At 50.3% G+C, this 14,502-nt stretch overlaps 1 protein-coding gene across 2 annotated transcripts in view; it reads left to right on the forward strand.

The window, feature by feature from the left end:
- The first annotated feature begins 2,393 nt into the window (after positions 1-2,393).
- Positions 2,394-14,502, forward strand: part of kiaa0513 (KIAA0513 ortholog) — an 82,105-nt gene continuing 69,996 nt past the window's right edge. The window contains exon 1 of one of the 2 annotated variants that reach the window (XM_043706487.2): positions 2,394-2,517. The gene's annotated coding sequence lies outside the window, so the exon portion shown is untranslated. Of the gene's footprint in view, positions 2,518-9,513; positions 9,865-14,502 lie in introns of those variants that run through there. The other variant, XM_087995675.1, reaches the window with a different exon arrangement.

A 14,502-nucleotide genomic window follows, 5' to 3' on the forward strand; every position in this document is an offset into this window, starting at 1 on the left:
TATGTGTATGGAATGAGCTGCCAGAGGAAGTGGTGGTGGCTGGTACAATTGCAACATTTAAGAGGCATTTGGATGGGTATATGAATAGGAAGGGTTTGGAGGGATATGGGCCGGGTGCTGGCAGGTGGGACTAGATTGGGTTGGGATATCTGGTCGGTATGGACGGGTTGGACCAAAGGGTCTGTTTCCATGCTGTACATCTCTATGACTCTATGAGTGTACCCGAGGTGTACCCTAGAATTCTGTGGGAGGCTAGGGAAGTGATTGCTGGGCCCTTTGCTGAGATACTTGTATCATTGATAGTCACAGGTGGGGTGTTGGAAGACTGGAGATTGGTTAACGTGGTGCCACTGTTTAAGAAAGATGGTAAGGACAAGCCAGGGAACTATAGACCAGTAAGCTGGACAAGCCAGGGAACTATAGACCAGTGAGCCTGACGTCGGTGGTGGGCAAGTTGTTGGAAGGAATCCTGAGGGACAGGATGTACATGTATTTGGAAAGGCAAGGACTGATTAGGGATAGTCAACGTGGCTTTGTATGTCGGAAATCATGTCTCACAAACTTGATTGAGTTTTTTGAAGAAGTAACAAAGAGAATTGATGAGGGCAGAGTGGTAGACGTGATTTATATTGACTTCAGTAAGGTGTTCAACAAGGTTCCCCATGGGAGACTAGTTAGCAAGATTAGATCTCATGGAATACAGGGAGAACTGGCCATTTGGATACAGAACTGGCTCAAAGGTAGAAGACAGAGGGTGGTGGTGGAGGGTTGTTTTTCAGACTGGAGGCCTGTGACCAGTGGAGTGCCATAAGGATCGGTGCTAGGTCCACCACTTTTCATCATTTATATAAATGATTGGGATGGGAGCATAAGAGGTATAATTAGTAAATTTGCAGATGACACCAAAATTGGAGGTGTAGTGGACAGTTAAGAAAGTTACTTTGGAATACAATGGGACCTTGATCAAATGGGCCAATGGGCTGAGGAGTGGCAGATGGAGTTCAATTTAGATAAATGTGAGGTGCTGCATTTTGGGAAAGCAAATCTTCACAGAACTTATACACTTAATGGTAAGGTCCTGGGGAGTGTTGCTTAACAAAGAGACCTTGGAGTGCAAGTTCATAGTTCTTTGCAAGTAGAGTCGCAGGTAGATAGGATAGTGAAGAAGGCGTTTGATATGATTTCCTTTATTGGTCAGAAGTAGATAGATTCCATCAGAAATTTACCTGTACCTCTACCAATGTCATCTACTGCATCCATTGCACCTGGTGTGGTCTCCTCTACATCGGGGAGACAGGACGCCTTCTTGCGGATCATTTCAGAGAACATTTCTGGGACACCCGCACCCACCAACCCCACCACCCCGTAGCTGAACACTTCAACTCCCCCTCCCACTCCGTCAAGGACATGCAGGTCCTGGGCCGCCTTCACCACCAAACCATTACCATCCGATGCCTGGAGGAGGAACTCCTCATATTCTGTGCTGTACATCTGTATGGCTCTATGACTTGCTGAGTTTCTCCAGCACGTTGCTTTTATTTTAGATCTCATTTTGTATTTACTCAGTCAGTTGTCATGATCTTTGTTCTGCTGTTGAGAGTGTGTTGCTGGAAAAGCATAGCAGGTCAGGCAGCATCTGACGAGGAGAATCGATGTTTCAGGCAAAAGCCTTTCATCTTTGTTCTGTCAGCTATGGCTCAGTTGTTAACATTGTTTCCTCTAAATTATAATGTGTGTTCAAGATGGACATCCCACTACTGAGAATATGCAGCTCTGTTGTAGACATTGTCCTTTTTTTAAGAGGAGACAGTAATTTGAAAGCCATCAACAGCCTCGGGTAAATGTAAAAATCCCAAGGATGGGCAGGAGAATTGTCTTGGTGTTCTGGACAATACGTATCCCTCGATTAATTTCATAAAATATTATCTGATCATTATCACAATGTGAATGCTGTGTTCCCTATTTCAGAAGCACTTTACTGGCTGTAAGGTGTATTGGACATCCTGTGGGCATGAGAAGTGCTACATAAATGATCTTTTTCTTAAATCACGAATAAGCCAGAAGGTCATGAAAACTTTGAAAAGAGAATTGGTTAAATATTTACAAGAAAAACATATGTAGGACTTTGAAGAAAGAGGTGCAGTATCGACATAATGGGCTGAATGGCCTCATTCTGTGCAGTATCATGAAAGTCTTAGCATCTAAATCCTTAAGTACCTTTGCAGCAAAATTAATTCCAGAGTGAAGATTGTGCTGCAAACAGATAGATCTTGCTTCTTTAGTGATATTGGCCATTCTGTCAGACAGCAGGACCTAACCCTGGCTCAGAGCATGCGCATTTCTCCCTCGCCGTCCCTCCGGAGAGCGCAGGCGCGGTGGCTGCGGACGCGGTGGAGACAGTCCGGGGGGGACTGGGGGACCTCGGGCCGGTTACCGTGGAAACGGGGGCCTAGATGGGCAGAGGGCAGTGCGGAGCCTGAGTCGACCCGACCTGGGACGGAGTGGACGCTAGCTGCGGTGAGAGGGCTCGGTTCCGGCAGCTGGCTGCAGCGCGTCGGGCTGGGAGGGAACTGCTGTGTGTCCCGGAGCGGGGAGGGGGATGTGGGGGGAAGGACCGCGGGGAGGGGGATGTGGGGGGAAGGACCGCGGGCTGGGGGATGTGGGGGGAAGGACCGCGGGGAGGGGGATGTGGGGGGAAGGACCGCGGGCTGGGAGTGTGACCGAGGAGGAGGAGGGGGGGGGGGCGACCGAGGGAGGGGGCACAGACTCCACTTGAAATAAAGGCCGGGGTTTGAGCATTGAAACAAACCGGACCCCAGTCCCAGATCAGACCAGACTCCTGTCCCCGAACCGGACCCCAGTCCCGGATCAGCCCAGACCCCTGTCCCCGAACCGGACCCCAGTCCCGGATCAGACCAGATCCCAGTCCCCGAACCAGACCCCAGTCCCAGATCAGACCAGACCCCTGTCCCCGAACCGGACCCCAGTCCCGGATCAGACCAGATCCCAGTCCCCGAACCGGACCCCAGTCCCGGATCAGACCAGATCCCAGTCCCCGAACCAGACCCCAGTCCCAGATCAGACCAGACCCCTGTCCCCGAACCGGACCCCAGTCCCAGATCAGACCAGACCCCTGACCCCGAACCAGACCCCAGTCCCGGATCAGACCAGACCCCTGTCCCCGAACCGGACCCTAGTCCCCGAACCGGACCCCAGTCCCGGATCAGACCAGACCCCTGTCCCCGAACCGGACCCCAGTCCCAGATCAGACCAGACCCCTGACCCCGAACCGGACCCCAGTCCCAGATCAGACCAGACCCCTGACCCCGAACCGGACCCCAGTCCCCGATCAGACCAGACCCCTGACCCCGAACCGGACCCCAGTCCCGGATCAGACCAGACCCCTGACCCCGAACAGGACCCCAGTCCCAGATCAGACCAGACCCCTGACCCCGAACCGGACCCCAGTCCCAGATCAGACCAGACCCCTGACCCCGAACCGGACCCCAGTCCCGGATCAGACCAGACTCCTGTCCCCGAACCGGACCGCAGTCCCGGATCAGACCAGACCCCTGTCCCCGAACCGGACCCCAGTCCCGGATCAGACCGGACCCCAGTCCCCGAACCAGACCCCAGTCCCGGATCAGACCAGACCCCTGACCCCGAACCGGACCCCAGTCCCGGATCAGACCAGACCCCAGTCCCCGAACCGGACCCCAGTCCCGGATCAGCCCAGACACCTGTCCCCGAACCGGACCCCAGTCCCAGATCAGACCAGACCCCAGTCCCCGAACCGGACCCCAGTCCCGGATCAGACCAGATCCCAGTCCCCGAACCGGACCCCAATCCCGGATCAGCCCAGACCCCTGTCCCTGAACCGGACCCCAGTCCCGGATCAGACCAGACCCCTGTCCCCGAACCGGACCCCAGTCCCGGATCAGACCAGACCCCAGTCCCCGAACCGGACCCCAGTCCCCGATCAGACCAGACCCCAGTCCCCGAACCGGACCCCAGTCCCGGATCAGACCAGACCCCAGTCCCCGAACCGGACCGCAGTCCCGGATCAGACCAGACCCCTGTCCCCGAACCGGACCCCAGTCCCGGATCAGACCGGACCCCTGACCCCGAACCGGACCCCAGTCCCGGATCAGACCAGACCCCAGTCCCCGAACCGGACCCCAGTCCCAGATCAGCCCAGACACCTGTCCCCGAACCGGACCCCAGTCCCGGATCAGACCAGACCCCAGTCCCCGAACCGGACCCCAGTCCCGGATCAGACCAGATCCCAGTCCCCGAACCGGACCCCAATCCCGGATCAGCCCAGACCCCTGTCCCTGAACCGGACCCCAGTCCCGGATCAGACCAGACCCAAGTCCCCGAACCGGACCCCAGTCCCGGATCAGACCAGACCCCAGTCCCCGAACCGGACCCCAGTCCCCGATCAGACCAGACCCCAGTCCCCGAACCGGACCCCAGTCCCGGATCAGACCAGACCCCAGTCCCCGAACCGGACCCCAGTCCCGGATCAGACCAGACGCCTGTCCCCGAACCGGACCCCAGTCCCGGATCAGACCAGACCCTAGTCCCCGAACCGGACCCCAGTCCCGGATCAGCCCAGACCCCTGTCCCTGAACCGGACCCTAGTCCCGGATCAGACCAGACCCCTGTCCCCGAACCGGACCCCAGTCCCGGATCAGACCAGACCCCTGTCCCTGAACAGGACCCCAGTCCCGGATCAGACCAGACCCCTGACCCCCAACCGGACCCCAGTCCCGGATCAGACCAGACCCCTGACCCCGAACCCTGACCCCGAACCGGACCCCAGTCCCGGATCAGACCCCTCTCCCCGAACCGGACCCAGTCCCGGATCAGACCAGACCCCTGTCCCCGAACCGGACCGCAGTCCCGGATCAGACCAGACCCCTGTCCCCGAACCCGACCCCAGTCCCGGATCAGACCAGACCCCTGTCCCCGAACCGGACCCCAGTCCTGGATCAGACCGGACCCCAGTCCCCGAACCGGACCCCAGTCCCGGATCAGCCCAGACCCCTGACCCCGAACCGGACCCCAGTGCCTGATCAGCCCAGACCCCTGTCCCCGAACCGGACCCCATTCCCGGATCAGACCAGACCCCTGTCCCCGAATCGGACCCCAGTCCCGGATCAGACCAGACCCCTGACCCCGAACCGGACCCCAGTCCCAGATCAGACCAGACCCCTGTCCCCGAACCGGACCCCATTCCCGGATCAGACCAGACCCCTGACCCCGAACCGGACCCCATTCCCGGATCAGACCTGACCCCGAACCGGACCCCATTCCCGGGTCAGCCCAGACCCCTGTCCCCGAACCGGACCCCAGTCCCGGATCAGCCCAGACCCCTGACCCCGAACCGGACCCCAGTCCCGGATCAGCCCAGACCCCTGTCCCCGAACCGGACCCCAGTCCCGGATCAGCCCAGACCCCTGTCCCCGAACCCGACCCCAGTCCCGGATCAGACCAGACCAGACCCCTGACCCCGAACCGGACCCCAGACCCGGATCAGACCAGACCCCAGTCCCCGAACCGGACCCCAGTCCCGGATCAGACCAGACCGCTGTCCCCGAACCGGACCGCAGTCCCAGACCAGACCCCTGTCCCCGAACCGGACCCCTGTCCCGGATCAGACCAGACCCCAGTCCCCGAACCGGACCCCTGTCCCGGATCAGCCCAGACCCCTGTCCCCGAACCGGACCCCAGTCCCGGATCAGACCAGACCCCTGACCCCGAACCGGACCGCAGTCCCGGATCAGACCAGACCCCTGTCCCCGAACCGGACCCCAGTCCCGGATCAGACCAGACCCCTGTCCCCAAACCGGACCCCAGTCCCGGATCAGCCCAGACTCCTATCCCCGAACCGGACCCCAGTCTCGGATCAGACCAGACTCCTGTCCCCGAACCGGACCCCAATCCCCGATCAGACCAGACTCCTGTCCCCGAACCGGACCCCAGTCCCGGATCAGACCAGACCCCAGTCCCGGATCAGACCAGACCCCTGACCCCGAACCGGACCCCAGTCCCGGATCAGACCAGACCCTTGTCCCCGAACCGGACCCCAGTCCCGGATCAGACCAGACCCCTGTCCCCGAACCGGACCCCTGTCCCGGATCAGCCCAGACCCCTGTCCCCAAACCGGACCCCAGTCCCGGATCAGACCAGACCCCTGTCCCCGAACCGGACCCCAGTCCCGGATCAGACCAGACTCTAGTCCACGAACCAGACCTACCTCAGAATGCTCCCTGGACTGAACCGCATCTGGTTCTTGAATCGGGCCCTGGTCCTGACTGGAATCCACCACCTTCACTGGTACAGGCATGGCATTCCTCATGGCTGGGTAGTTACATTCTGTATACACCACAGAGATTCCGGTCTATTAACAAATGCAAAATACCTGGATGCTTGAAATCTGAAATAACAAACACCAAGTGCTGGAGAAACTCACCAGGTCATAGAATCAAACCCCAATAAGGTCACACGCAAACAGATCCATCAGTCCAACTTGCCCATGCTGTTCACATATCCTAAACTGATCTAATCCTATTTGTCAGCATTTGACCCATACCCCTCTAAACCCTTCCTACTCATGTACACATGCAGATGTCTTTTAAATGTTGTAATTGTACCAGCCTTCACCACCTTCTCTGGCAGCTTGTTCCATACACACACCACCCTCTCCATGCCATAGTTGCTCCTCAGGTTCTTTTTAAATCTTTGCCCTCTCACCTTAAACCTATGTCCTCTAGTTCTGGATTCTCCTACTCTAGGAAAAAGACCTTGGCTATTCATCCTATCCATGCCCCTCATGATTTTATAAAGCTGTATAAGGTCATCCCTCAGCCTTCAATGCTCCAAGGATAAAAGCTCAGCCTCTCCTATTGGACAAAGTTAAAAATCATACAACACCAGGGTATAGTCCAGCAGGTTTATCTGGAAGCACTAGCTTTCGGAGCACCACTCCTTCATCAGGTGGTTGTGCGGCGGCAAATAAACCTGTTGGACAATAACCTGGTGTTGTGTGATTTTTAACTTTGTCCACCCCAGTCCAACACCGGACCTCCAAGTCTCCTATTGGAGAGTTACTGGTTCCAAACTTTCAGCAATAAAGATTGGGGCCATTTTCTAGTTGGCTTTAAACAATAAAAATGGAAAAATCTCAAACGCAGGCAGTGAGACGTTTGGGGGGGAAAACAGACTTTTGTTTTTTAATGGGAGTTGAAAGAGCATTAAGCTTTTGCTGAAGTGGACATCGTTAAAAGTGCTGGAGAATCCTTATAAATTGTCTTCTAAATCAAGAAAGATGGCTCACTTGTAGGAAATGAGGAAATTTCTTTGTTTTGCATTTGTTTGTGAAGATGAGTTGGTGAAATGTAATTGAGCAAGTCTGATCGATATCAAGTCTCATCATCCTGTTGTAACGGAAGGCAGTATTCTGATGTATGTCTGGCCCGGTGTCAACAGGGGTTTATTCAGTTCTCTTGGGGTATTGAAGAGGTACGGGTGAAATATTCAGAAAAGCATTAGTTGTTAGAGGCAGTGACTGTTATGTTTCTTGATCACATTATCTTAAAAAAATCTCATTATATTAAAAACCTGAAAAGCTGTCAGAAATATCTTTTGGAAAATAGAAAACTGCAAGGTCGTTTCATATAATGCCTTCTCACCACTTAGATACAATCTTTATAACTGACAGCAGGCAGTAGATTGCAGTATTTAAATAGAAAATGTCTGTCCTAAATAGAACAGTAGAAATCACTGTCAAAGGTAAAAGGTTGCCACTCTTGGTCATTATTCAAAAACCCCTGCCATGTGCACAGACACCAGGCTAAACCTGGACGAAGATCATCTGTGATGCTCTCTATGGTTATCTTAACCTGCTACTATCAGAATGTAGCTTAATTTACCAAATGTGTCCTTTTAGGTGTGTTTTAGGTGAACAATCAATACCTGTGGAACTCCATGCCAGCAAGACCAACAGGTTTAAGGTGGATGCAATAAAAGCAGAGGGATACCATTAACCATCATGGGAAAGTGATTCAATTAAACAGTCAATCAAAAAAGTGCAATGAAATGAAGTAAATGAAATAGGAAAGGTGACCTGCCAATGTCCCAGAAACACATCACAGTTATTCAACATGTGGAAATAATGTGCAACAGAACATGAACAGGAATCCCTGCATGCTCAAAGACCTTGTGCCTTTTCACAACACATAATTGGCCAGTGTGTTTTCAATCCCATTGTGCTGACTACTGTAGAACAAAGAACAAAAAACAATACAGCACAGGAACAGGCCCTTCGGCCCTTCAAACCCGCGCCAATCCAGATCTTCTATCTAAACCTGCCATCTGTTTTCTAAGGGTCTTTGCTCCCTGCCCATTCATGTATCTGTCTAGATACATCTTAAATGACGCTATCAATCCTGTCCCTACCACCTTCGCTGGCAACGCATTCCAGGCACCCACCACCCTCTGCATAAAGAATTTTCCAAGTATATCTTCCCTAAACATTTCCCCTCTCACTTTGAACTCGTGACCCCAAGTAATTGAATCCCCCACTCTGGGAAAAAATTTCTTGCTATCCACCCTGCCTACACCTCTCATGATTTTGTAGGCCTCAATCAGGTTTCCGCCCTCAACCTCCCCCTTTCCAATGAAAATAATCCTAATCTACTCATAGCTAGCACCCTTCATACCAGGCAACATCCTGGTGAACCTCCTCTGCACCCTCTCCAAAGCATCCACATTCTTTTGGTAACATGGCGACCAGAACTGGATGGAATATTCCAAATATGTCCAAACCAAAGTCTTATATAATTGTAACATGACTTGCCAATTCTTGTACTTAATGCCCTTTCTGATGAAGGAAAGCATGCAATATGCCACCTTGACCACTCCACTGACCTGCGTTGCCACCTTCAGGGTACAATGGACCTGAACACCCAGATCTCTCTGTACATTAATTTTCCCCAGGACTGTTCTGTTTACTGTATAGTTTGTTCTGGAATTGCATCTTCCAAAATGCATCACCTCTCGTTTGTCCGGATTAAACTCCGTCTGCCATTTCTCTGCCCAATTCTCCAATCAATCTATATTTTGCTATATTTTTTGACAGTCCCCTTCACTATCTGCAACTTCACCAATCTTAGTGTCATCTGCAAACTTGCTAATGAGACAACCTACACCTTCCTCCAAATCATTTCTGTGGATCATAAACAACAGTGGTCCCAGCATGGATCCCTGTGGGACACCACTGGTCACAGGTCTCCATTTTGAGAAGCTCCCTTCCACTACTACTTTCTGTTTCCTGTTGCACAACCAGTTCTTTATCCATCTAGCTAGAATATCCTGGACCCCATGTGACTTCATCTTCTTCATAAGTCAACCATGGGGAACCTTATCAAATGCCTTACTAAAGTCCATGTTCGAACATACTGCTTGCCGTGTTTGATGTGTCTGGCAGCATTCTTTATGTATTTCCAGTATGAATTTGTCAGCAGGTGAGTGAACCAGGCATGTTATTTCACTAAATGAAAAGCAACTGTGAATGATGGAAGTCAGAAACAGATTTGGAAATTGCTGGAAAAACTCAGCAGCAAACTCCTCACTCTCCAAGGCTCCAGATGCATCTTCCAGGTGAAGCTGAGAGAAGTGCTGCTCACAATGTGGTCGTCTCTACGTTGGTGTGACAAAGCTCAGACTGGGCAACCACTTTGCAGAACATCTACATTCTGTCCATGCACAGAATCCTGAGCTTCTGGTTGCCTGCCATTCCAACACACGACCCTGTTTCCCGGCCAACGTGCTTGGGCTTGCTACAGTGCTCCAGCGAAGGTCAGTGGAAGCTGGAAAAAAGAACACCTAATTTTCAGCTTGGGAACCTTGCAACTTCTGAACTCCTATATCGAATTCAATAGTTTTAGAAACAAAAACAGAAGTTGCAGGAAAAGCTCAGTAGGTCTGGCAGCATCTGAAAAGGAATCAGAGTTAACATATGGGTCCACTGACCCTTCCTCAGAACTGATAGTAGCTAGGAAAATGTCAGTTTATGTGCAGAAGTTAGGGTGGGAGGAGGGAATGTGTTGCTGGAAAAGTACAGCAGGTCAGGCAGCATCCGAGGAGCAGGAGAATCGCTGTTTCGGGCTGGAGCCTTTCATTCCTGATGAAGGGTTCTGGCTCAAAACGTCAACTCTCCTGCTCCTCGGATGCTGCCTGACCTGCTGTGCTTTTCCAGCAACGCACTCTCGACTCTGATCTCCAGCATCTGCAGACCTCACTGTCTCTTGGGGGGAGGGAGTAGTGAGTAAATGATTGGTGGGCATGGAGCCCAAAGAGAGAAAAGAATAGTTGGACAGACAAAGGAGTAGATAATGATCTGGCTAGGAGTAGCTGTTAATGGAGACTGTTAGTGGCTAACAATAGATAGTGTATAATGGCAGACTATGTGATAATAAAGCCTGGTGCATCGGGTAGGGGGCTAGGACATGGGAGAGTTCAGGCTCAAAAATTATTGCAGCATTGGAGAGCAGAAGGTCAGGAGGGAGAGTAAATACATGACAGGAGGTGGGTTAGGGGAGAGGATGGAGTCAGAAGGAAGTGGGGGAGGTGGAAGGTTCCAGAATGGACAGGTTATAACATACCTCTGGGATGGGTGGGACTTAAACCCATACCTATATGGCCTTGAAGTAGAGCCTTTACTCCTCAGCCACAAGACCCTAAGAAATCAATGTTGACCTCAACCTCTGTTTAACAGGTGGCTTTATGGCCTTAACGTAACACAGAATCTACCTTGGCAGCAGATAGTAATGGTGTGGATTATATGATGCAAAAACTATGTCCTTGACAAACAGCTTAATATCAGTTTTTTTGTGAAGGAATTAATCAGATCTGATAATGTGTCCAAAAACTGCAGTTTGCGTAGACTTTATACATTCCCAGCTGCTGTTGATGTTACTGTGTTGATATAAATGCATGATAAAATCATGGTGCAGTGGTAGTATCCCTACCTTTGAGTCAGAAAACCAAGGTGAGATCCCACTTGTTCCATAAAAGACTTTTTTAAAAAATCTGCAATAATAGCATACATTCTGTAAGATAGGAAGGTGCACAAAAAGTGCTGCCTCACAGCGCCAGGGACCCGGGTTCAATTCCAGCCTTGGGTGACTGTCTGTGTGGAGTTTACACATTCTCCCCGTGTCTGCTTGGGTTTCCTCCGGGTGCTTCGGTTTCCTTCCATAATCCAAAGATGTGCAGGTTAGGTGAATTGGCCATGCTAAACTGCCTGTAGTGTTCAGAGATGTGTAGATTGGGTGCATTAGTCAGGGGTAAATATAGAGTAATAAGGTTGGGGAATGGGTCTGGTGGGATACTCTTCGGAGAGTCGGTGTGAACATGTTGGGGCGAGGGGCCTGTTTCCACACTGTAGGGATTCTATGAATAGCAGAGAATGATAGAAAGCACAGTGAGAGGCCAGTTCTTTTCTCGTGTACTATGCCAGCTCCCTCAGAGGGAGATGTAATAACATCTCTGAACAGGTTGATTAGAAAATACGTTAAAAAAAGTTTTTTTCTCAACGATATGTTGTACGTGATATACCCAGTTGCCAGACCAGTTACAAGTATATAGCTAGTTAAATTTAGCCTGTAGGTATTTATGTTATAGTTTAAACTTTGTAGCTTAAGCTTTGGGTGTGGAATTTGAGGGCAGATATCCTGCTCCTGACTGCCAAAAGTTGTTACACCGGTATTGTTTATTTTCCTACTAATTTTCTACCTGTCTGATTCTGCTGACGTGTTCTGCTTAGTGACGTGTATTACCTGTTCGTTACTCTTGTCATGTAGTTGGGCTGGGGTGGGGCTATGTCTGGGGCGGTGACAGGGAGGAAGAATACAGGGCAGTTGTTCTTAACACCTTGGGCTGGGGAAGGAAAGGATCAACTCCAGAGCAGTAAGCATGGTGATCTGTTCCAGAGCCCTCCAAGTTCAGCACATGAAGGTTATGATTGTGTAGTTTGCGAGCTGCAGCAGCTTCGTGCTTTAAAATCTTATTTCTTTATTCATTAACAGAATGTAGACACCACTGGTTGGATCAGTATTTATTGCCCATTTCTAATTGCCCACAGGACTGTTAAGAGTCAACCACATTGCTGTGGGTCTGGAATCTCTTGTAGGCCAGACCAGGTAAGGATGGCAGTTTCCTTTCCTAAAGGGCATTAGTGAACCAGGTGGATTTTTCTGACAGTTGTCAATGGATTCATGGTCATCATTAGACTCGTAATTCCAAATTTTTACTGAATTCAAATGCCACCATCTGCTGTGGCAGGATTTGAACCTGGAACCTAAGAATGTTACCTGGGTCTCTGGATTAACAGTCCAGTAATAATACCACTAGGCTATTGCCTACTCACTAGTTCAAGCATAGAAGGAAATGCTTCCCAATCAGCTGCTTTCTCTATATCTTCTTGATTTTTATTTTGACCCATAGACCATTTAATGAGTTTGTTGAACTCTGCCAACTCTGTATGAACAACTACTGTGAGCATGAGTAGACCATTCAGCCCATCAAGCATATTCTATCCTGCCATTCAATTAGATCACAGCTGATGATGAATCTCGATGCCACTTTCCTGCACTACCTCTATATCCCTTGATGATATTAGTCTCTAGAAGCCCATCAATTTCTGTCCTGAACATGTGGAATAATAGAACTTCCTCACTCCCCTCTGTTAGAGAATTGCAAAATAATCACACCCTCTCCTTTCATTTCCTTGTGAAGCTGGGGCAGATTCCATAGGTGATAGCAAATGCCAGCTACCTAAAACAAACTCACATTCCACCTGCAACAGCATCTCCATCCTTTCTTGTTCTAATTTACCATTATAACCATTTATTTCCTTGTTGTGTTTGTCTTGTTTTGCCTTTACCATTTGTTTAACCACTCCCTCTGGTATAAAGCTCCACATTTCCTCTGCTATGGGTGAAGAAGCTTCATTTGAATTTCCTATTGGATTTCTGAGTGACTATCTTATATTGATGGCCTCTTGTGCTGCTACCACATAGACATTCACCCAAGGTTGGAATCAAACCCGTGTCTCTAGTACTGTGAGGCAGCAGTGGTAATAACTGAGCCATCATGCCACCCTGGGTGAATGACCATTGGTTCCAGTCTTGCTTGGGCTCCTTGATGCCACAGTTTCTAGAGCATGTCTTCAGTAATGTTGCCAGAACATTGTCAGGGCCCATAGCCTTTGTAGTAGCCAGGGTCTCCAACCATTTCTCAATATCACATGGAGTGAATCAAATTGGCTGAAGACTGGTATCTGTGATGCTGGAGACCATAGGAGGAGGCCGAGATGGATCATCCATTTGACACTTCTACCTGAAGATTGCTATGAAAGCTTCAGCCTTCTCTTTTGCACTGATGTGCTGAGCACTTACATCGTAGAAAATGGGGATATTTGTAGAGCCGCCACCTCCAGTGAATTGTTTAGTTGTCCACCACTATTCACAACTGAATGTGGCAGGACTGCCAAGCTTAGATATGATCCATTAATTGTAAAATTGCTGAGCTGATTATGCTGTTTGGTATTTAAGTAGTACTGTTTCGTAGCTTCACCAGGTTGACGCCTCACTTTCGGGATTCCTGGTGCTGTTCTTGGCATGCCCTCCTGCATTGTCCATTGAATCAGGGTTGATCCCCTGGCTTGATGGTAATGGTTTAGTTGGGGACGTGCCAGGCCATGAAGTTGCGGATTGTGCTAGAGTACAATTCTGCTGCTGTTGATGGCCCACAGCTCCTCATGGATGCCTAGTCTTGAGTTGCTAAATCTGTACGATGTGTGTTCCATTTAGTACAGTGATAGTACCACACAACACAATGGAGGGTATTCTAAATGTGAAGGTGGGACTTTGTCTCCACAAGGACTGTGCAGTATTCACTCTTATCAATACTGTCATGAACAGATGCATCTGTGGCAGGCAGGTTGGTGAGGATGAGAATTTTTCCTTCTTGATTCCCTCACTGCCTGCAGCAGACACACTTATGTCCTTAGGACCTGACCAGCTGTATTATCAATCATGCTGCCCAGCCACTCTTGGTTGTGGACATTGAAATCCCCCACCCAGAGAACATTTTGAGCATTTGTCACCCTTGGTGTTTCATCAAAGTGTTGTTCAATGTGAAGAAGAACTGATTCATCAGCTGAGGGAGGACAGTACCTGGTAAATAGCAGGATGTTTCCTTGGCCAGGTTAACCTGAATTGAAAAATGTCGCACTGGAAAAGCACAGCAGGTCAGGCAACATCCAAGGACCAGGAGAATCAATGTTTCAGGCATAAGACCTTCATCAGGATTGACATCAATTCTCCTGCTCCTCGGATGCTGCCTGACCTTCTGTACTTTTCCCGCATCACACTTTTCAACTCTGATCTCCAACATCTGCAGTCCTCACTTTCTCCAGGTTTAACCAGAAGT

This window comes from Chiloscyllium plagiosum, unplaced genomic scaffold (assembly GCF_037043375.1).
Source record: "Chiloscyllium plagiosum isolate Xiang-an unplaced genomic scaffold, Cpla_swu_hap1 HiC_scaffold_17, whole genome shotgun sequence".
Classification (NCBI taxonomy): Eukaryota; Metazoa; Chordata; class Chondrichthyes; order Orectolobiformes; family Hemiscylliidae; genus Chiloscyllium; species Chiloscyllium plagiosum.